At 46.8% G+C, this 24,595-nt stretch overlaps 1 protein-coding gene across 7 annotated transcripts in view; it reads left to right on the top strand.

The window, feature by feature from the left end:
- The window catches only part of LOC140734783 (probable JmjC domain-containing histone demethylation protein 2C), a 103,495-nt gene that overhangs the window by 5,920 nt on the left and 72,980 nt on the right, over positions 1-24,595 (top strand). The window contains exon 2 of one of the 7 annotated variants that reach the window (XM_073059326.1): positions 9,917-10,062. The exons of 4 other annotated variants lie outside the window; for them this stretch is intronic. The gene's annotated coding sequence lies outside the window, so the exon portion shown is untranslated. Of the gene's footprint in view, positions 1-9,916; positions 10,063-14,405; positions 14,686-24,595 lie in introns of those variants that run through there. 2 more of the 7 variants (XM_073059319.1, XM_073059336.1) reach the window with 2 other exon arrangements.

Genomic DNA, 24,595 nt, shown 5'->3' with positions numbered 1-24,595 from the left:
TGGGACCACACCAGAATCAAGTGATTCTTGAAAGAAAAAGACTAACGCATCCGTAATCTCTTCAGCGACCTTTCTCAGGACTCTGGGATGTAGTCCACCTGGCCCAGGTGACTTATCCACCTTAAGACCTTTAAGTTTGCCTAACATTTTTTCCTTTGTAATAGCAAAGGAAAAGCCACTGCCCAGAAGAAGGCAATGGCAAACCGCTTCTATAGAAAATCTTGCCAAGGCCAATCATGGGTCAAATCGCCCACGTCGTATGACATGGCACATAATGATGATGTTGATTGCAATGTGCTGGAGAAAGTCCCCAAGTCGGGCAGTGTTAATGGAGAGGAAATGGACAGTTTATGTTTTGGGTCTGGACCCTTTATCTGGACTGAAATCTAGAGGGGAGGTGGCCAGTGTAAAATGGTGGGGGGGGGAGGGGAAGCAGTGGAGCAAGAACTGGAAGGTAATGGGTGGATCCAGGTGAAGGGGGTGGGGTTTGTTTCTGTTGTTTATACTGTGACTGGTATCCTGATTTTTGTTTGGTGCCATTTGAAAACCCCCAGCTTGTCTCAATATTGCCTAGAAATTAGATTTTTGAAATGGACGAGGTGTACAAAAAAATAGTACAGCCAGACTTTGCCTGGCCAGCTCCCACAAACAGCAATGTTAAAAGATGCAAGTATTCTGTTTTTATGAAATTATTTGGAGGATTGATGTGTCCATAACACTGAGGGGAGAGCTCACATGTTCTTCAAATAGCAGATGGGGGTCTCTTGCAAAGGAAATGCAGTCCATGTAACCGTGCGGCACTGCCCCAGTATTACCACATGACCCACCTAGATCCTGTGCTCCAGTAGTTTGGGGATTGAATTGACAACCGAGAGGCTGTTCTGCTGAGTCATGGTTATGCAAGATGTCAGTATTATTGTCACAAGATATCAGGGGGTGTGTTGAGTGATACTTGGGGCTTACAGATCAGAGAAGGTTAGTGAGATAAGAGTTGGAAACATTTACCAGCTCCGGCCAAATGAAAATTGCCATTCTTCACTCTGAAACAGTGCATTCATTTCTCTCACCATTGGTGCTAGCTGGTCTTCAGTATTCTCTTTCTGTCTCGGGTTCACGGCACCTTACTTATGTATTTAAGGTTTTGGCACGGGGCCCTCACCATTGAAATCTGGCCTGTCAGGTGAGACAGAGGAACTAGATTCACCTTTATCACCATTGAGTCTTGCTGGCTAATGGTCGCTGTGCGCTGGAAAAGCTATTTTCATGCTGGAATCTGAGAGAAACTTGCCCCTTGACACTGCTAGACTGACAGCACCATTCCTGTTGCTCAGAATTCCTTGGCACTTCCCTAAACTTATCAAATAACTGTGCAGATTGAAGAGGCAGCTGGGCACTTTGAAATTGGCAGTAGCTGGTAACCCTCATTGTAAAATTGGGGGGGGGGGGATGAACTTTTATCGGCACAGTGTAGTTCAGGGGAAATACGAGCTTACTGGATGTGGATAGATGCTATAATTGAATTGATATTATTTCTTACATCCTTCATATACATGAGGAGTAAAAATCTCCCTCTAAATGTGCAATCATAGTAATTTATAATAAATAGAACAGTCAATGTAACATAGAAATACACTCAAATCAGCATGAGTTAATCAGTCTGATGGCCTGGTGGAAGAAGCTGTCCTGGAGGCTGTTGGTCCTGGCTTTTATGCTGCTGTACTGTTTCCCAGAGTGTAGCAGCTGGAATAGATTGTGGTTGGGGTGACTTGGGTCCCCAGTGATCCTATGGGCCCTATTTACACACCTGTCTTTGTAAATGTCCTGAATCATGGGAAGTTCACAACTACAGTTTTGCTACAACAAGTGTATGGGACATTGGAAAAAAGTTGAATTTCCCCATGGGGATGAATAAAGTATCTATCTATCTATCTATCTACAGATGTGCTGGGCTGTCCACACCACTCTGCAAAATCCTGCACTTAAGGGAGGTAGAGTTTCCATACCAGGCAGTGATGCAGCCAGTCAGGATGGTCTCAGTTGTGTCCCTGTAGAAAGTTCTTAAGATTTGGGGGCCCATACCAAATTTCCTCAACCATCTGAGGTGAAAGAGGCATTGTTGTGCCCTTTTCACCACAGTTGTTGTGTACAGACCACGTGAGGTCCTCGGTGATGTGGATGCCGATGAACTTAAAGCTGTTTACTCTCTCAGCCTAGATCCATTGATGTCAATGAGGTTAGCCCATCTCCATTCCTACTGTAATCCACAACCAACTCCTCTGTTTTTGTGACATTGAGGGAGAGGTTGTGTTCTTGACACCACTGTGCCAGAGATGACTTCTTCCCTGTAGGCCACCTCGTTATTGTTTCAGATTAGGCCAATCGATGTAGTGTCATCGGCAAATTTAATTAGCAGATTAGAGCTGTGGTTGGTGATACAGTCATGGGTATACAGGGAGTAAAGGAGGGGACTCGGTATGCAGCCCTGAGGGGCTCCTGTGTTGAGAGTCAGAGGGTTGGAGGTGAGGGAGCCCACTCTTACCACCTGCTGGTGATCTGACAGGAAGTCCAGGATCCAGCTGTACAAGGCAGGGTGAAGGCCGAGGTCTCTGAGCTTCTTGTCGAGCCTGGATGGAAATATGGTGTTGAATGCGGAAATGTAGTCCAAGTACAGCACTCTCACACAAGTATCCGTCTTCTCCAGATGTGTAAGGACAGTGTGTAGAGCGATGGCTATTGCGTCGTCTGTCGATCGGTTGCGTCGGTAGGTGAATTGCAGGGGGGTCCAGTTTGGGTGGTAGCAAGCTGCAGATGTAGTCCTTGACCAGCCTCTCAAAGCACTTGCTTATTATTGAGGTGAGTGTGACAGGACGCCAGTCGTTCAGGAATGGATATTGAGCCCTACTTGTTTATGTGATACACAAGCCAGGTCAGTACGGTGTAGAGGGCAAACTGTTGCCCTTGCAGCAGGCTCCCCTCTCCATGCAGCTGATGAATCCAGAGGAAAGCCAAGACCGATACAGTTTGGTACCAGTGGTGTTACAGGACTTGCCATTCGGTATTGAACTCAATGTGAGACTGCCTAGGGGACACTGGTCTGGATTTTTCACTGGGGGGGGGGGGGTTTACTCCTGAAGCTCTCCCCATGAGTGGGTATAGCTACAAGCAGCGGAGGTTTGAGATCCGAGTTTTCCCTCTAGATGAGTTGACAAGCCCCATCTGCCCAAAGCAAATGGTTTTTACGGTGCCATTAACCCCTTTTTGCCCCTTCTGTCAATAGAAACAGTTCTGCTAGGCTTAGTAGCTAAGCCACATGTGAAGGCTAGGAGCTGGACATGGTTGTCAGAGGCTATTTGAAGCACAAGCCATTGGGAGCACTTAATAGATCGTGGGAGTTTATCCCCATTGCCACTCCCAGCTGTAACAACCTTGAAGAACCAATATGTATATATTAAAAATATTTCTGTTTTTCTATTAAACAATATGAGTAAAATGTAAAATTTCTATCATAGTTTCATGCACAGTGAAACAGGACAATGAACTGTTCCAGTATTGTTCAGCAGCGAAAGCTCCCCAGGAGGTGAACATGACATTGATAAGTACAGATTCTCCTTGCCTGCTGCTGCTCACAGTTGCGGAGGAGACGTGCATCTCTTGGCCGCTGTCCTATTTTTTTTTTTTATGGCCCCCTCCCTGCTACTCCCACCTTTATCTCTCTCGCCCTTCTGTGGATGTGCAGCTGTCTCTTGGCCCATTCTGTCACTTCTCTCCGCCGCGTATATGTAATGGTATGCAGGATGTGAGTGGGAAGTCACTGCGTTAAGCAGCAATGTCTTTAAAAAGGACCCGTCAGACGCTGCTGCTGAGTCCTGCTCTCTCCCACCTGTTGATTCCTTGTTTGTCTCCTCCTCTGAATGCAATGTGGCACCAAGGTCACCTTTTTCAACTGTGCTCTTGCGCACCTCTCCATTTAATTCATTGCCTGCCTGTTCCTCCCCCATGCCCAATCTCTTGTCCTGCAGTCTGCCTGCAGAGTTCTAGCTACCCTAATTCATCCACATGTCTATAATCTCATTTCCCTCTTTCTATAACTTCACCATGGCAACCAGATGTTCCCTATTTCCCTGAATCTTCTGTCCTCCTTTGCTGCTGTTGCGGCTCTACACCACCCCACTCTCCTTCCAATTCGACCCCCACCTTGCATCCTGGAAACTAATAAACTCCAGCTTCATAATAGGCTCCTTGGTGTAGGAGAAGTGCCATCAAATGTAGTTTTACAGAGGTGAAGGCAAAATGGATGCCAGTACAGAACTACGAGATTCTGCCAATGATGGAAATCCAGAGTAACATGTTGAAAATGCTGGAGGAACTCAGCAGTTTAGGCAGCATCTGTGGGGAGGAGTAGACAGTTGTAAGTTTAGGCCAAGACCATTTGTCAGGACTAGAAAGGAAGGGGTGGGGGGGGGGGGGAAGAAGCCAGAATAAGATGGTGGGGGGGGACAGGAAATGGTACAAGCTGGCAGGTGATGGGGGGTGGGAGGAGTCTTGGCCTGAAATCTCAACAATTTATTCCCTTCCACAGAAACTGCCTGACTGGCTGAGTTACTCCAGCATTTTGCGTGTGTTGCCCAAGATTTCAGCATCTGATTCCCTTGCGTATTTGGTTTATTTCTTCCAGTGTACTGCCAGAGCAGTTCTGTTAAGAAAATTATCAAGAACTATTTCACTCCAAACCCTGTGGTGTCGGGGCAGATGGCTAAAATATTGGTTAAGTTTGTTGGTTTTATGGTGCACCTTGAAGGAGAGTGAGGGAGGGCTGGAGAGGGAATGCTAGAGGTCAGATTCTTGGCAGTCGAAGCTCACTAGCTGCCAGTGTGAGAGGAGTTTTATTGGAGAGTGATCAAGGGGCCAGAAATAGAGGAACAGGCAACAGTACAGCATAGTACAGGACCATCAGTCCATGATGTCCTGTTGACATTTTAACCTCTTCCAAGATCAATCTAACCCTTACTTCCTATATAGCCCTCCATTTTTTTCCCTATCATCTATGTACCTATCTAAGAGTCTCTTAAAGGTCCCCAATGTATCTGCCTCTACCACCATCTCCAGCTGTGCATTCCATGCACTTACCAGTCTTTTTTTTAAAAAAAAAGGACAATTGCATCCACTTATCCCCCTTGCGGGTGGCACAGTAGCATAGTGTCTAGCACAACACTAAGACCTAGCTGTTGGTAGGTTAATTGGTCATAGTTCAGTGACTAGCAGGACGCTTCACAGTACAGATGACCTAGGTTCAATTCCTGCTGATATCTGCAAGGTATTTCCAAAGATGTATCATTTGGTGGGTTAATTGGTCATTGTAAATTGTCCTGTGATTAGGATTGGATTAAATCGGGGGATTGCTGGGTGGCATGGCTCAAAGGCCCTGTTCCATTTTGTATCTCAATAAATAAATTGAATATTTTCCTCCAATCACCTTAAAAGTATGTCCTCTCATGTTAATTGTTACTGCACTGTGGTGGGGAAGGTGCTGGCTGTCTATTCGATCTATGCCTCTCATCTATCAAGTCGCCTCTCATCCTCCTTCGCTCCAAAGAGAAGTCCTGGCTTGCTCAAACTTTTCTCATAATAGCATGCTCTGTAGACAAGGCGGCATCTTGGTAAATTTCCTCTGCGCCCTCTCTAAAGCTTTCAGATCATTCCTGCAGTGAGGCGTCCAGAGCTGAACACAGGCGTGCCAAAGACGGGAGGAGCTGACACGTAGTGAATGTTCTGGCCACCAAAGGAACTACAGTCGCTTCTTAAACATGACCACTTAGAATAGTAGATAACACAGAGGCAGGCCATTTGGCCACATTTATTCTTGTATCTTTGTTAGCAGCTAGCACTCAATCTGTGGAGGTACTTCCGAGTGGATTTTTCCACATACCCAGTGTTCAATCATTGGCAAATTATATTTTACAGAAAATCATAAATACAGCTGAAGTTCTACATCATCAAAACAGCCCATGGTAGCGTAGCAGTTGGTGTAATGCTAATCTGACATTGTATGTTTTCCGCCTGTGAACCGCGTGACCTTCTTCCAACTGCCTCAGTTTCCTCCATTGTGGAGCACTGGGTGGCAACCTTGCCATTTTGTCTTTCTTACGATGCCGAGCTGTCAGCTCGACGCTCAGCCCTGCAGGGATGGAAGGCGTACAGGGAGCCAGCCGGATTTGAACCCGGGACTGCTTGCCTTGAAGTCTGGCGCTGGCACCACTGCACCACCAGCCAGCTGACGCAGTTGGCCGTCGTAAATTGTCCTGTGATTAGGCTAGTGTCGGGTGGGGCCGCACGGGCCAGTGCTGCACTGCATCTCTAAATAAATAAAATGAAGTGTTACTTTTCACCAGACAGTTTGGGTTTTGCTTGATTCACCACATCTCCAAGGGCCCCTGGCTTAAGCAGGGTCCAATTGCAGCTTGCTGTCAGGCGATTAGTGCGCTCGGTGCTGAGTGAAGGTGACTAGGGTTTGTTTACCAACCAGGAGCAGTCTGCTCAGCGAGCAGCTTCGGGAGAATGTTTCTTTGGTCATTGATTTGGGCAGTGTTTATCCAAGATAGATAAGGCTGTGTGTTTGACTGTAACATCAATCCCCTCTGGTTCATTCACCTCCTCGTAGTACAGGCTGGCCTCCTGTCGAGATGTTGTAGCAATTCACCTTGATTTGTAGAATGCAATGGTAAATGTGGTATAAAAAATATTGCACTTCAGTGCTGAATTGCAGATCAGAAGAAAATGTAAAATGCCCTGTAGCCTTCCAGTTTTCACTATTCTTCCAGTGGCACCCACCTTTTCTGGATCTGAAGTACTGGAATATTTGTTTCCATAGCTATGCAGCTTTTAACCTCTCATCCATGAAGGTAAAAAGATTGCCATTCTGGCCAGGCTTTTAAGTAATTTGTGCAAGTGCTCCAGCTGAAATGGCTTGGTGACCAGATTGCCAAACTAGTGAAGCACATGCCCTCTCCCTGTTACTGCCAATAGCAAGGAAAGTTAAAGATCTTTTTTTTAATAGAGATGAGCTTTATTTGTCGCACGTACATTGAGACGTACTGTGACATGCGTGGTTTGCACCAACGATCAACGCAGCCCGAGGATGTGCTTGGGGGTGCAGCCAGCGAGTGCTGCCATATTGGCAGCAGCATCAACATAGCATGCCCGTAACTCACTAACACTAACTGCAATCAGAATCGGGTTTAATATCACCTGCAAATATCATGAAATCCATTACAAGAACGATTGGTGAAACACACTGAATATTTAAAAAAACTTATAGTTTTTTGTATTTTGTTTTTGTGTGGGGGAAGGGGGATTTGGGGGTCCATGTGCCGGTTCCTTTTTGTTTTGTGGCTATCTGGAGAAGAAGGATTTCAGAGTTGTATACTTTGAATATAAGTAAACATTTGAACCTTTAACTTTGCAGCAGCAGTGTAAGAAAATGTAGAAAGAAATGTTACAGTAAGTATATGTAGAAAATGGTTAAGTAGTGCAAAAACAAATATTTTTTTTTAAAAAGTAGTGAGATAGTGTTCATGGGTTTGATATCCATTCAGAAATCGGATGGCAGAGGGGAAAAAGCTGTTCTTGTGTGCCTTTTAGGCTTTTGCACTTCCTTCCTGATGGGAACAATGAGAAGAGGGCATGTCCTAGTTGGTGGACGGCCATTTTTTTTTTTTTTTTTTTTTTTTTTTTTTTTTGAGGCACCATTTCTTGAAGATGTCTTGGATACCACGGAGGCTAGCGCCTGTGAGGGAGTTGACTAATTTATCAACTCTCTGCAGCTTACTTTGATCCTGTGCAGTAGCTTCCCCCTCCTCCCCCATACCAGATGGTGACGCAGCTAGTCAGAATGCTCTCCACAGTACATCTGTAGAAATCTGAGTGTTTTAGGTGACACAGCAAATCTTCTCAAACTCTTAATGAAGTATAGCCACCGTCTTGCCTTCCTTATAGCATGTGGGAGAAAACCAGAACATCCTGAGGAAATGGGGAGAATATACAAATTTCTTGCAGACAGTGGTGGGAATTTGACTCTGAAGTACAGGAGCCTGAAGACCCACACTCTGATTCAGGAGCAGCTTCTTCCCCTTCACCACCAGATTTCTGAATGGTCCACAAACCATTTTTTTTTTAATTTATTTTGTAAATTATAGCAATTTTATGCCTTTGCACTGCAGCTGCAGAACGATCTTCATGTCATTGTAAAACTATGGAATCTGATTCTACAAAAGTAGCTGGGAAGTTTAAATGCAGTGGATTGACAAATTAAAATAGAAAGCTAATATTGGTAATGGTGACTGAAATTCACATTGTAATCTGGAGTCCTTCACCCAGATGACCAATCTGATTGCAGTAATAACTATGCCTCTCATTGACTTGCTGAAAACAGTAAGATCGAATGAGTTACCCATCATCAAGATGGACATCAGATTAGGATTCAACAGAAGGTCATTCTGTATACTCAACCATGTAAACACCTCCTTTATTGATATTTAGAGACTAGCACCAAAGTCGAGACAGTTCTTCTGCAGTCGAGTACTACAATAGCTTCACAAAATCCTACCAGGTCGGGTACTGGCCTTATTGCAGTGACAGAGCCTGAGGGTGAGGAACAATCTGTGGTCTGGATGATTTAAGCACTGGGCCGGATTGAAGTGGTTAGGGTGTTTGGGTTGGAGGTGAGGGGTGGGCCAGTTTGGCTAGCTGCTGCATGGGATTTGCTCGGCTCTGTGCTGGACTGAGGCCTTAATCGGCTTCTCTGGACTCCTGAACTTCAGTTCTGAATGCTTGCTTTATTGTTTGCACACTTGGTTTTTTTGCTCTCTCTCTTCACATTAGGTATTTAGTTGTCTTTTGTTTTCAATAAGTTCTGTTGGGGTTCTTTTGTCTCATAGCTGTCTGTAAGGAGACGAATCTCAAGGTTGTATAAAGTATACGTACTTTTGAACTTTGAACAACTCTTGCATTATGGAGCATTGGAAAGATAGGCCAACTAGATGGGAGTATGTTGCACAATCTTCCTCTTGTAGGCCCGGGTTACATCATGGCAATGGAAACTTTCTGCAGTTTGCCAGCTAACCCTCATCAGCTGATTTGCATCATCTAAAAAAAGAACTGAGAGAAACAAGATTCCCATCACTGTCTGTAAGAAGTTCATACATTCTCCCTCTGACGAGAAGGGTTTCCTCTGGGTGCTCCAGTTTCCTCCCACATCCTAAAGATGTACGGGTTGGTAGGTTAATTGGTCACATGGGTGTAAATGGGTGATGTGGGCTCATTGGGGTAGCCTAATATCATGCTGCATCTCTGAAATCATCTTGACGAGAGGTCTCAGTGCCCACTGGATTGAAGGGTTCAGTTGAATTATTACCGACTAAAATGGTTCCATCATCAACTATACCTTTGGCTCCCACACCACTGGCAAGAGGTAAAACTACTTGTCACTTTGGCATGGACACTTCAGTTCCTTGTGAGAAATGACCACTTTGCAGCCCTTCTGGAAACAAAGTCCAATCAAAGTTGAAAGTAAAATTTATTATCAGCGTACATACACGTCTCCACATACAACTGTGAGATTCCTTTTCCTGCAGACGTACTCAGCAAATCTGTAGAATAGTAACTGTAAACAGGATCAATGCAAGAGCATAGAAGACAACAAACTGTTGAAATGCAATGATAAATAACTGGCAATAAATAATGAGAGCATGAAGTAACAAGATTATAAAAAGTCCCTGAAGTGAGATCATTGGTTGTGAGAACATCTCAATAGATCAGTGTAGTTATCCTCCTTTTGTTCAAGAGCCTGATGGCAGAGGGGTAGTAACTGTTCTTGAACCTGGTGGTGTGAGTCCTGAGACTCTTGTACCTTCTGTCTTAGGGCAGCAGCAAGAAAAGAGCGTGGCCTGGGTGGGTGGAGAGGATCTTTGATGGACGCAGCTTTCCTACAACAGCGATACTAATTGGAGAGAAACCTTTAGAGGATCCATGAGGAATCTGCAGCAGCAGGATTTCCTTCCAAAATCTGTAAGATGTGATCAACTCTATCTTTACCATCAAGCTGGTGAATGTGGGCGTTCAGTGCAGAGTAATTGGAATTGGTTTAGTTTTGGTCACATGTACTGAGATGGTGAAAAGCTGGTTTTGCATATTGTTCATTCAGACAATTACACACTCTTCAAACAGCAGCAGGCACCATCGAAAATGGAACAGTCAACATAGCCGCTTGCAACACAATAATAATCGAGTCAAGCAGTGTGCAACTGATAGGGTTAAGCAAGCCCGTAGCATGACGGATCAGATTAAAGCTCTCATGTTCTGCATGGTGTTAGTGGACAAATTAAACTGCTAACAGGAGGAGGAGTATTCAAAGTATGCACTGCATATGTCACCAAATACCCTCAAATTCATTTTCTTGCAGGCATACAAACAAATAAATAGAATTAATGAAAACTACACACAAAGACCAGCAACCAATGTGCAAAAGACAAACCGTGTAAATACCAAAAAAACACTAAATAATAAATAATACTGAGAACATGAGTTGTAGAGTTCTTGCAAGTGATTCCATAAGGTTGTGGCAAGTGCTGTTATCCATGCTGGTTCAGGGGCCAGACGTTTATAGGTCAAGTCTAAAAAAGGTCTCCGGAAACCTTCAGTCAGAGATATGGAACAGGTGACATATCTGTGTATGGATTGTAGGGTGGTATAATGTTTTATTTCTCCTCTGTGGTCCATACTATTGTGCAAGGTTGTCCAGCCAATTTGCTTCCCATACTGCCCAGAAATGGTTAAAACCTCTGGATACAGAAAATGCTAAGGGACCAGATAATATCTCGGCCATAGTACTAAAGCCTTGCCTCCAGCCAAGCTGTTCCGGTACACAACATTAGCCAACTCTATGGAAGATTGCCCAGGTACACCTTGTTCACAAAATGCAAAGCAAATCGATCCAGACGTTCACCACCCCATCCGTCTATTTTCAACTGTCAAGAAAGAATGCAATGTCCTGTTGTTAGGGTTATTAAGTGGCAATGCTTGCTGAACGTATGCTTTCACAGCTTAGCCTCAGTCTTGAAAGTACCCAGGGTGGCCCTAATTTACCTGCATATGGTTTTGTACATGAAGTGCCCCAGACTGCCCTTGAATGACCATCGCAGCTACACCTTTTTCACCAAAACTATTAAAGTTTACTTACATCACAAATACACGAGGTACAGATATTCATGATTTACACGGCAGTGAGTACACTCAATAAAATATGGTTACTACTGTCTGTTAGACGATCCATGCCCCGGGGGCCCACGGCTCCCGGAAGTCCCGCAATCGCATGCTGCCTCTCCAAAGAGAGCCGGGCACGAACGTATCCTTGGTGAAAGGGCAGGCATTCGACCCCACTTTCCGCCGCCTAGACCCATGAATGGCCAACTTGGCCTGGCCCGGAAGCATGCCTACCGGGAGATCCTGCTCACGACCCTCCCCTTTCTGATGTTGGGGTGCCCGTATATGAGGACGGCGGGACTAAAATGCAGCCAGAATCGTAGCAGCAGCCCTTTCTGAAACTCAAACGGGGGCTGCAACCTCTCTCACTCCGTGTAAGCGTGATACACTGACTCACAGAATGGTCAGGGGGACCTGCTCAAAACCTGCCCGGTGTAACCACTTCCAGCCCAGATCCCCATTGTACCGGGGGAAGCGCCCCAGCATAACGAAACTTCCACTGGGGACCTCCTCCACCGCCAAGGCGAGTCCGGTCGGCAGGCGAAGGCAACGGAGTAAAAGCTGGGCAGGAGCAGCCAGCACAAGAACCGCTTCGGAGAGAACGACACACCGGGCATCCCCGAGAGACGGCTCATGTTACGCGGGACCCTCTCCCGAGGCCGGGGTCCACCGTGCAGCCAAAACCCCTCCACCTCTCCGCGCCCCCGACACCCACCCTAATAGGATCCTCCACACTCTGACAGAAAGGTCAGGGAAGACCAGAGTTTAGTTGACCCGTGGCCGCCTAACCTCACAAGAAAACAGGTCATTAGATCGCAAGCGTGAGACAATCTGCAGATTCTGGAAATCCAAAGCAACGCCCGCAAAACGCTGGAAGAACTTAGCAGGCCAGGCTGCATCAATGGAAAAGGGTAAATAGTCGACGTTTCAGGACCAGACCATTCTTCCGGTCTGCATGCTGTGGATTTCCAACATCTGCAGATTTTTCTCATGTTTATCATGCCAATCAAATGCCCATCTTCATGTTGCTAACACCTGTGTGAAACATCCTCTGGTCTAAACCAAATAAGTTCCTGTTAAGTCTCTGCAACACACAAAATGCTGGAGGCAGCATCAGTGGCAATCATAGACGTTTCTCGACCCGAACCATCACCTGGTTACTCTTTCCCAGGTCATTAGATCTTTATCGAACCAAACGGCTAGCTAAACCGCGAAGAGGATTGTTGGAAGATTAAAAACTTTGAGAGAAAATAAAACACGTCAGTTCTCGCTGCCTTCCAGGTCCCGTGAAATAAACCAGCAATTTAAAAAGCACCGCTCAGTAATATCCTGCTTAAAGCTCATTATGCCTTGCTATTGCCCCCAGCAAGATGGGCACCACCTAACCCAAAGGTAACGGCACACAGATGCTTGTCTGGGGAACAGTGCAGGCAGGCCAGTTGTTATTATCAATGCTAATAATGTACGTTACGTCCATCAGTACAGCTGCTAAATCTGCAAGTTCCTCTCTGACATGTCTGAGACCAAATTCAGAGAAACACTTGGAGATGCACGTTCACGAGCAGACCAGAGACAGGCAGTTTATAATGTTTTACTTTATTCCTTTCCAACCTGCCTGACACATTGTCTATTTTTTTTAAAAAAAACTAATCAGTAAGTGATGGAAAAACTAAACTGGCCAAGGTGCATCTGTGGAGAGTGAGAGAGGGAAGAGTTTTTGACCTTTTGTCGGAGCTATTATTTATTAATGATTACTGATTGTGATCCAGTGTTATGTTGGGGGGGGGAGGGTAAATGCTCACTCAGCACAGCTTGCAGACATAGGAACTTCTGGTCAACAATCTGATCAGATACAGAGACAACAAAGCTAACGTGACAGTGTCCACCTGCACCCCCCCCCACCCCGTCTTCATTTGGTGCTTCAAGACCTCGCCCGCCTAATGTTTATTTATCCCTCTCTACTGATTTACTCTCAACCCATCAACATTTTGTGTATCCACTCACCCCATCCTGTCCTGCAACAACGCCCTTTCCCCCTCCCTCCCCCATCCCCACCTCATCCTCCCCCATCCCCACCTCATCCTCCCCCATCCCCACCTCATCCTCCCCCATCCCCACCTCATCCTCCCCCATCCCCCTCTCCCCCATCCCCCTCTCCCCCATCCCCCTCTCCCCCATCCCCCTCTCCCCCTCCCCCTCCCTCCCCTCCATGATGTATCTCTACCTCAATCCATCTGCTAATTAATTGAGGATGACTCAGGTTAAAGGTGGAATCCTTTAAACAACCTTCAATGGGACCCACAACTAGAATACGCTTCGGCTGTTTATGTCTCAGACTGGAAGTCTTATCATCCAACCTTCAGGTGGCATGGAGCCAGACTGACTTGCTAGGTGCCAGGTTCTTGCCTCACCCATTTGTCCTCTGTCCCCTCCTTGGTCTTTGCCAATCTGCAGTGGTTAAGTCAAAACTGTGGGCCCGAGCTGGAGACAGGAAAGGGCAAGCAGGTGGCTTTTGCCCGATCCCTCGCCACCACAGCTGCCGTGGTGGGTGGGTCGCCCTCTTAACGCGATGCTTCTTGTCGCTGATTAACCTGTCGGGAAGCGGTGTTGGAGAGCTGCCCACCCTTGTGAGTCAATAACAGCCCAGGATGCTCGGGGTAATGAGGGGACGTTTTTAAGGGGTGGGGGGAACTAATTGGTGCTCCTTTTTTTAAAAAAAAGTGGGGACCCTATTCTTCGAGGGGATGGTTACCTTAAAACAAAGTTAATGGACCTTCCCCAGCCCCTTTCACATCTGTGTACTGGCGGCAAATGTGTCTGCTGCCTCGCCCATACTCAGTACATTCCCTGCATAGCCCGCAGCCAGAGCGAAGTGGCCCGTGTTCCTATTCTTTCCCCCGGCGATGACAGCTTTCCTAGGGGCTGGGTCTCCAGCCAGCAGCAGTGAGCAGCAGCAGCAGATGGCAGCCTGCCTCCTAACGGCTGATGTAATTACTTGTGAGTGACTCAGATCAATTGTGCATGTGGGGCCAGTTACACATGCCTCTTTGCCTGGGAGAGAGGCCGTTCAGAGGAGATCGTGCGACAGCACGCCTGTTCTTGCAGCGAGTTCCTGGTGGGGAGGGGGTGGGGGGGGGGGGAGGATTCCGGCTTGCTTTTCTCTCTCTCTCTCTCTCTCTCTCTGTAACGAGGGCCGTGCCGCAGGCAATTAAACTTCCCAGCCGTTCCTGCCTGTCTCCCAAGTGCTGAGATCGGAAGGCTGGAAATCACTGCTCGTTGTCATTAAAAGAACTGAGTAGCCGGGTTGCCTTCAACACAAGAGTTAGCCCGAAACATACGGAACAGGACACTGAGGAGTCGCTACACTGGAGAGTGTCCAGATTTACACTCTCATCCTTGCCTGCGGAGCAGATTCTCCACAGTGTCAAGGTGAGTGCCGGCGTTAACTTGTTTTAAAAATTTAATCCGATCTGTTTTTGATGATGTAGGGGCTGGGCCTGTAACCTCATCCTTTTGAGTGTACAAAATGTTCTAAGAGCAGGTCTCAGGAGCAGGCATGCGGGGACTGTAGTCTCAAGCTCACAGTATAGTGTTCCCCCCGGCACTGCTTGCTCGGGCATTAGAATAGATTTGAACCTGCAACCTCCTGACCCTCGACCCGAGTTTGCCAACCTCCCCTCCCCCAGCCCAGCCAGACGAGACAGTGTATCTCCGCTTTCATTGTCATCTGGAGACACTGTTTGTTTTGACAGGCTAAACTTGACGGGGCTGTGGCAACAAGGGCTCGAGTCTGATTTTTAAAGAGGTTCCTCTACTCGGTCGAACTCTCGCAAGGACATCGAGCCGTGTTCGAAATTTCTGCCCACAAGTTTTCTCTTGTTTCAGTACAGACTGATTTCATTTCTCACCAGCAGAGGTTAGACTTTGCCAAGGTGGCCGCACACTGGTTGATTTGAGACTCGGCATTATAAGTGGCACCAGCGGCCATTCAGCGCTGAGTGAGTGTGAATCAACTTTGGCAGGGTTTCCGCAGTGTTAAAGACCCCGGCAGCAAGGACTAGCTGTGCTCCATGCTAAACTGGGTCAGGTTATAAAAAGCCGGCACGCTGGGAAACGATCGGGGAGGGAGTTCTGCTAAGCCAGACAGTTCCTCATGCCTTATCATGACGTGGATTCGCAGCAGTGCTGTAGTGAGAACCCGCCCACCACCTCCGCCTGGAGCTCTCTAAGCAGTTCATTCTGAGTCAGGGTGTACACATGAGGTCGGCCAGGAGTGCATAGACCCAAGGAGTGCGTGGGTGTGTCTGCTGGCGGGGGAGGGGGGAAGTGGGGTGAGCCGAGATTATTGCGCTCTCGTGGAGAGCGTGACAGTGGGTGGGCGTGCAGCTGAGGGCGGATGTGGGTACTGTGTGAGAAGTGCGGTGTTCTGTGAAAGTGTGGACTGGTCTGTTCGGATGTTGGGCTGAATATAGGGCGGACTGCCGTGGAGAATGGGGGAAGTTGGGGAGGGCAATTGAAGTTGTAGGGGTTCAGATACGTGTGGGAGGGTGTGAAATGGGTGGAGGATGATGTGCTGATGTGTCTGTACCTGTGAGAGAGGAGGAGGGGGAGTGGCAACGTAATTAAAATGCAGCATATTTGTGTCTCTGTTGTGGAAACAGTTTGATATCTGGAAACCATGGGAAAACTGTTGCTGTATCTTGAGACAGTGCTTGCACAGAACCACAGGCAGGAGCCAATACTTAATTAACTTCTGCTGCAAGCACTTCAACTGCCTGTGCTGTTTAACCCTTTCGGGGGCTGTTTAATTCCCATATCCCACTGGTATCCCCCTCCTCCGTATCCTGCATTGTGTATTCAGTGGGAATATCCCCCAGAGTTAAGTTTGCAAATATGGAGATTTGGAGTTCTCTTACGGAAAGCGTGACAAATGTTAAATGATTATTAGAGTTCAGAATGGGACTATTTGGCCCATTCAGTCCACGCTAGCAATCCCATGTTCCATTTACCTCTCCTTTTTTTCATGTCTCTCTCTGTGTGTGTCCCTCCCTCTCTGTCTGTGTCTTGCGCTCTGTGTGTCCCTCTTTTCTCTCTGTCAATGTGTGCGTCTCTCTGTGCGCGCCTCTGTCTCTTTCTGTGTGCGTCTCTTTCTGTCTGTGTATCTCTCTCGCTCTCTCTGTGTCTCTGTGACTGAGTCTCTATCTCTGTGTGTCTCTCTGCGTATGTGTGTCTTCCTCTCTCTCTGTCTCCATCTGTCGGAGTGTGTGTGTGTGTGTGTCTCTCTCTCTCTCTCTCTTTCTCTGTCTAACACTTGCCTCCGCTAAGGTGCAATTTGCTGAATCAAGTTAAATCTTTAGCACACATTTGGGACACGAAGGAAACCTGACATCAGAACCCAGGAGAAATCCATGTGGTTGCAAGGAGAGCATGCAAACTCCACACAGACTGGAGGTCGGGTTCACACAGGGAGAGCGTGCAAACTCCACACAGACTGGAGGTCGGGTTCACACAGGGAGAGCGTGCAAACTCCACACAGACTGGAGGTCGGGTTCACACAGGGAGAGCGTGCAAACTCCACACAGACTGGAGGTCGGGTTCACACAGGGAGAGCGTGCAAACTCCACACAGACTGGAGGTCGGGTTCACACAGGGAGAGCGTGCAAACTCCACACAGACTGGAGGTCGGGTTCACACAGGGAGAGCGTGCAAACTCCACACAGACTGGAGGTCGGGTTCACACAGGGAGAGCGTGCAAACTCCACACAGACTGGAGGTCGGGTTCACACAGGGAGAGCGTGCAAACTCCACACAGACTGGAGGTCGGGTTCACACAGGGAGAGCGTGCAAACTCCACACAGACTGGAGGTCGGGTTCACACAGGGAGAGCGTGCAAACTCCACACAGACTGGAGGTCGGGTTCACACAGGGAGAGCGTGCAAACTCCACACAGACTGGAGGTCGGGTTCACACAGGGAGAGCGTGCAAACTCCACACAGACTGGAGGTCGGGTTCACATCTTTTCATCTGGAACTATGAGGCAGAGTACTGATGGTCATTAATTTAACACTGATAATATTTATTATATTAAGACTTATGGCATAAAGACAGGTGATAGGTATACAACATGGAAAAGGCCATTTGGCTCAAAATTCTCATTTGCGTTTGTTTGGCCCATATTCCTCGAAACCAGGGGTTCCCAAACTAGGACGCACAGGCTCCTCAGTTAATGTTGAGGCTCATGGCATAATAAAAGTTGGGAACCCCTGTTCTAAACCTTTCGTATCTGTGTACCTGTCCAAGTTCCTTTTAAATGTTAATATATCAGCCTCAACCGCTTCCTCCGGCAGCTCATTCTATATACTGTATTGACCAGTCTGTGTGTTTGTAAAAGTTGTCCCTCACCTTCCTATTAACCGCTCCCCTCTCATCTCAAGCCTGTGCCCTCTAGTTCTCGATTTTCCAGAGTATTAGGTCACCGAACTTTCACCGTCTCGCGGTATGGTGGTGAAAACATCGTGAGTCAATTAGCCCACTTGTTCCTTTGGTTCCAGCCCAGTATGCCGAGCTGCATTATAATAAATCACATGACATGTTTCAGAACGCTATATATAGTAATGGAGGAAGGGCACTGTCAAGGAAGGCACAACAAAATGTTTCAAGGACTTCCTCGTGTTATCCTTGAAGTGTTTTCAGCTTTGATCCTGGGACGTGAGATGAGCTCAACCACAGTCATTCCTTCATCAAAGCCTTCCGACTGGAGTCTCGGTCTGTGTGTGTGTGTGTGGGGGGGGGGCAATGAACAGCTGACGACAGCAGTGCAGACAGCATGAATCCTACAGCAGCGATCCCGCTGTTAATCAGGCAACCCAAACAGTGTCCCCTCGCTCGGTATATCACCGAAAGGACAAATTAGTCAGCTCAGCCACGCGCGTCAGCGCAGCGACCCATCATGTCACGATCATCTTCAAACTCAAAAGGACAAATGGGTGTAGCGCGGCATTATATCGCCTGTGTTGTGTAGACTGGGGGCGTTGTACTATCACTGTTTAATGCATGGTCGCATATATCCCACTGAAGCTGTTGGTTCAGAGAGATTATAATGGCATTTTATTAAATCAGAATTTAGTATTGTAGAGCATGCATGTCCTAGTTCAAGTTTATCGTTGTCACAAGCACAGATACACAGGTTATAAATACTGTGAAAATTAGCTTTTTTTCCCCCTAGTAGCAGCAGCGCAGTCCGGCGGAGTTTTAATGCATGAGTTGTTGGGATATTACGCACGATATTAGCTGATGTGAACGGAGGGGTCACAGCTAGACAGATAAATGCCTATCAGTGCAGAATATTTATTACAACTGGAAAAATTAACGTCAGACCCTGGTGATTCACATTCCAGACATCACACTTTCAGGTGCAATGATGTCCCGGTCATTTCTCTAGCGTCTGTAAGAGTCACAATATAAACGGTATGTCCCTGGGTTTGAATTGTGCGGTAATTTCCCTCTAAATATGCCATAAAGCAGGGGTTCACAACTTTCTTTATGCCATGCACCCCTACCATTGGCTGGGGGCGGGGTGGGGGAGGGATCCCCAGTGGCGGACGTGACCCGTGCAACCTGAGTGGGAGAAACCCGGCAGGATGATGGGGAAAGAGCAGACTAGCAGGACCAACCGGGTCTGACTCATCTTGGGATTGCAAAGCCGCAGTTTTACAGAAAAGATTAGATCAGTTAGATCTGTATTTGTTAGAGTTGGTAAGAATGAGTGGGGTTTCAATTGAAATATTTAACGCCCAGAAGGCTAGACAGATTGGATGCAAGGACGGGAAGGGCAGAACAAATGAGGTTTACTGTCTCAAATACAGGACAAGACATTTAAGATTGAGCAGAGGAGAGATCTCTCCACTGAGGGTGGAATTCACGATGAAATAGGACTTCTGGGTATACAGCACTGTGCAAAAGTCATATGATGTAAATTAACCAGGGTGCCTAAGACTTTTGCACGGTACTGTAGTAATTTCATGTGTTGCACTGTACTGTTCCTGCAAGAAAATTTCATGGCGTGTGAATGATAAACTTGATCAGGATATAGGTCGCTTGTGGACTGAGGTTAGTAAGGGGGCAGGGAGTGGGGAGCACCAGAGATGCATTCCTTAATGGCAAATAAACCAAAGGTTTGGAATCAAATGATCTTGCCTGGTGTCTCAATGCTGGGTGCGTCTGTGCCTGCATTTATCCCACCCCTCCCGGCCAAGGCACTCCTCCTCCCCTACTTGTCCCATACCCCTCCCAAAGCGCTCTAGCCTCACCAGCTTTACAAACTCGCTCTCTGCTCCACTTTGACAACTGATTTTGCAAAAGTCTTGGGCACCCCAGCTATATATACAGTGTGTGCTAAGACTTTTGCACAGTGTTATATTTAAGGGGATTGATACAATTCCTGATGCAAAAATTCTCGGGTATTATTGGGGGGGTGGCGGAAGAGGGTGGGAGTGTGATATTCATATTCAATGATAGGTTGGGATCAAATGAGCATTTTTATTGAGTTTAAAAACTACATCTGGTATATGCACCATGCACAGAAAACTCGAGGAATTCAGCGTGTTAGGGAGAATCTATGGAGCGGAATGAAAAGCTGACATCTCAGGCCAAAACCGTTCATCAGGACTGGACTGTAGCCGCTGCCTGGCCTGAGCTCTTCCAGGCCATTGTGTGTGTGTTGCTCTGGATTTCCAGCATCTGTGAATCTCTCGTGTCCATAGTATATTCACCATTGTTATCTCCATTAACCAGTACGCATTGGGCAGTTATATAACCGGAAAATGTTTAAGGCTTCCATTGACGATGGAGACACAAATCGGATATTGGTTCAGAGCTCCTGCAACAACCCTAATCTGTTAGGAATGTTTTAGCTTGAAACTAATGCTTAACCATTCAGTATTAGCTTTATTGGCTAACGCTTGCCTTCTTTTCTTTCCGACCTCACAATGTAATCTTTTTCATTTCACTGTCTCCTTTTCCACTCCTCCTCAGCTTTCTCTCCGCTGCCTTCTCCTCTGGCCATCTCACTACTTCCCTTCTACTTGCCCTGCTCCTCTCTCTCTCCTCCCCTCCCCTCCTCCCCCCTCCACTGCTTTCTCCCCCATTAGCCTCCCCATTTCTCCCTGCACATTCACCACCTGAACTGCTTTCCTTCCTGTCCCATCCTTCAATAAACTTCCTATTTCCTCTCTCCCGTCTCTTTATTTCCCCCTGCTACTTCTGCTCCATCCCATCTCCTTCCCTCCCCTGCCACCTCCCAGGAATGCCACATCTAGGGCAGGCTACATGCATTCCTGTTGTTCAGCTGCCTGTTACTCTTGCCCACATCCCCGCACCTTGCCTTGCATGCTGGTGCACTGACAAGTCTTGGGTTGGTGCACAGTGAGCCTGCAGGCTGTGTTTGCTTTTCCTTTGTGTGACTGTGAACTCTTGGAGATTTCTGACCTGCCACAGTTTATGAAAACAAGAACTTGGCACTGATTGTCTCTCTTCATCAGTCAGCAGGCCCAACCCTGACCACATCTGACTGGGCCACGCCTAACTTTCCTTCTCCAAATTCACAGGGGATTATCCTTGTTCTTTAACTACAAAGCCAGTCGCAACCTTAAACCTGTGCTCTACTCTCTCCCTCGTCACTCTGCCTCCACATTCACTCCTAACAACACAGTTGGCACAGCTCATACAGTCACTGCCTCTCAGTGCTAGAGAATCTGGGTCCAACGTGGAGTTTGCATGTTTTCCCTTCGACCAAGTGGGTTCCCCCCGAGTATTTTGGTTTCTTAGCAACATGCGAGGATGTTGCAGGTTGGTAGGTTAATTGGCCATTATAAACTGTTCCTTGAGTAGTTAAGTGATATAATCTGGAGGGGGGAGGACAATAATGGGAATGTGGAGAGAATAAAATGGGTTTCTGGTAAATGGGTAGCTGATGGTTGGCCATCAGCTTGATGGGCCAAAGGGCCTGTTTCCATGCAGTATGGCATTATGTCCGAATGGCAAGAGTAGTCTCAATGGGATTCTACTTTTCCCATCTGTTCTTGATTGCCTCTTGCTGTCTATCCCCAGTCCCCATCCTATAACACCACAAGACATTGTTCATTCCTTATGTGCCGTGTCGTATACCATGGGTGATCACGGTCTTTGCAAGACCATGATTGTTCTTGGCAAATTTTTCTACGGAAGTGGTTTGCCATTGCCAGCTTCTCGGCAGTGACTATACAAGACAGGTGACCCCAGCCATTATCAACACTCTTCAGAGATCGTCTGCTTGGCATCAGTGGTTGCATCACCAGGACTTGTGATATGCACTGGCTGCTCATACGGCTATTCATCACCTGCTCCCGTGGCCTCCTGTGACCTTGATGGTGGGGCTAAGCAGGTGCTATGCCTTGCTCAAGGGTGATCTGCAGGGTAGCGGACAGAAAGATTGCCTTGCACCTCCTTTGGTAGAGACGTATCTCCACCCTACCACCCATAAGATATAGAAGTAGTATTAAGCCATTTGGCCCATCAAGTCTGCTCTGCTATCTGATCATGGCTGGCTTGCCTTCTCTCTCAGCCCCATTTTTCTGCCTTGTCCCTTTAGCCTTTGTCAACATTACTAATTAAGAAATTTGTGAATCTCCTCTTTACGTATACCCAAAGCTAGCATCTACAGCAATTTGTGCAAATGAATTCCACAGATTCACCACCCTCTGGCTGAAGAAATTCCTCCTCATCTCCGTTCTGAAGGGACGTCCTTTTATTTCCAATGTTGTGCCCTCTGGTACAAGAGGCAGGCACTACAGGAAACATCCTGTCCACCTCCATTCTATCTAGGCCTTTCAATATTTGCTAGGTTTCAGATTTATTTATCACATGTACGTCAAAATGTACAGTGAAATGTGTTGGGGGGCAGACTGCAAGTGTTGCCACTCATTCTGCGTCAATGGAGCATGCCCACAATGTTTAGCAGAGCAGCAACTGTGAAACAAAATAACACCACAACAAGCCCCTTTCCCACCCACCCACCAGTCACACACACAGAAAGGCCTCAAACTCTTGTGTCTTTGGCCATAGACTCTCAAACTCTCAAATTTCTTCCAACTTCCAGCAGATCCTTTATTTGCACTGTCAGTGCCCTCTCTGCCATCCCATCACCAGCCCATTCCCCTTTTCAACCCCCCCCCTTGACTTGATCTTGATCCCTCATCACCCAGCACCTTTCCCCCACTCCCCCGCCAATTAAAAAGACTCTTTCTCAGGCGCATCTTCAAGAATAACTTGGTCTTTTGAAGTGTTGTCTGGTAATTGGAAGGGGCAGAAACTTGGCTTGGCATTGCCTTCCTGACTTCGGAGGGGAAGTCGCGGTGTGGGCAAAATTGGTTGGCTGGCCAGCTGCGAACAACATGAGCTATATGTGTTGATAGATTTCCAGAAGGTTTGTAAATGAAGGGTCATCTCTTTTTTTTTAAAAAAAGAGTTTAAGCAATTTTGTTTATTTGCAGTATCTTTAACGTTTTTGGAACTCTCTTCCTCAAACGGTCTTTGAATACTTTTAGATTAAAAGTAAATAAATTCTTGATACGTAAAGAGGCAACAGGGTATTAGTTTATTATTGCCACATGTACTGAGGCACAGTGAAAAGCTTTTGTTTAACTTGCCACCCAGACAGATCATTTCATACATTATTACATCAGGGCAGTAAAAAGAATGCAGAAAATACAGTGTTACAGTTACAAAGGAAGTGCAGTATATATAGTATTTTTTTTAAATGATGTTCAAGGGCAAAATAAGTTGGATTGGGAGATCAAGAGCTTGCTCATCTGATAACCATGGGATAGGAGTTGTCCTTCAGCCTGGTGGTGTATGCGCGGGGCTTTTGTATCTTCTGCCCAACAGGAAAGGGGAGAAGGGAGAATGTCCACAGTAGCAAGGAGCCCAAATTACATTGGCTGCTTTCTCAAGGCAGCTGGAAGTGTAGATGGAGTCAAGGGAAGGGAGGCCTGGGCTGTGCACACAATTCTCTGCAACGTTTTGGATCTTGGACCAAGTCGCGGAGCTTCTGAATAGGATGCCTTCGATGCCGCGCCTCTAAAGCTTCCAGTAAGAGTCGTCAGGGGCACGCCAAATCTCTGTGACCACCTGAGGAAGTGGAGGCATTGGCGTGTTCGTTTTGGAGCGTGCCAGGGATATGTTGAGTTGAGATTCCAGTTGTATCTTATTGAATGTCAGAACGTGTTTGAGGAGCTGAGTGATTTGTATGTACCTATGAACTTCTATTGTCAGCTTCCATCCAGAAGTCCACTCTGACCAAGCTGTCATTCTCATGCACAGTTTGCCTCTTTATTCAGTATGTTGTTGCTTCAGTCCTTGGGGGTTTCTGCGTCCAGCAAATCCAGTTCTCTAGGATTTGAGAAGCTTGAGCACACAGAAGCCCCACACACGCAGTGAAAGGTGCGCAAAACTACTGCCTGCTCGCCGCAGTGAAAGGTTTGCTGTTTCCACACCGATTACCTCAGAACCTAGAAAACGTGACTGAAAGCAGGTCATCCTTGATCCTGAGGGACTGCTTACGAAGGAAGATATTTCAGTGCAAGGTTCCTGTACTGCAGAGTACCTTCTCTGCACAGACTACAGCAGCTCGGAACTGCAACTCAGCACGATTTTCCCAATAAAAACTGGCCCAGCTGTTATCCTCCTGTTTCATTTTTCAAAAAAAGACCATCCTTAAAGTTCACATCAATACCCATAACATGAAGCTTTGCTAAAGCAGCTATTTGCCTCCTTAGATCTCACTGGGCATTATGGCCCCTCGATGATTTAACTCCATTATTGTTCCACTACTCAGTGAAATTATCAGGGTCATTTGCTGAATCTTTGCTGATGATGGTATCTCTCTCAGGTTAGATTTGTTCTCTCTGCGCTGTGAGGAATCGCTGATGATGAATCATGTCTCTCTGCAGCAGAACAGAGGGAAAAATGAGGCCTTTTCTGGGCAACACCACCCACTACAGTCATCAGAAGGAGACCCTGTACAAATTGTTCTCTCTTGCTTCTTTCTGCATCATGCCTCAGCACAGTCCTTTCTGGATTGTGACTAACCGGAACTGCATTTATCCAGTGAGGCTGAACATAGAACAGTATAGGGCTTTCAGCCTATAATGTTGTGTTAACCTTTTAACCTACTCCAAGATCAACCTAACCCTTCCCTCCCACATTTCCTTAATTTTCTTTCATCCATGTACCTATCAACGTCTTTTAAATGCCCCTAAGTTATCTGTGTTTACCACCACCCCTGGTAGTGCATTTGATGTAC

The sequence above is a fragment of the Hemitrygon akajei genome, chromosome 1 (genome assembly GCF_048418815.1).
Source record: "Hemitrygon akajei chromosome 1, sHemAka1.3, whole genome shotgun sequence".
In the NCBI taxonomy this organism is placed as follows: Eukaryota; Metazoa; Chordata; class Chondrichthyes; order Myliobatiformes; family Dasyatidae; genus Hemitrygon; species Hemitrygon akajei.
Note: the sequence above shows the minus strand (reverse complement) of the source record. Positions and strands in the feature narration are given on the sequence as shown.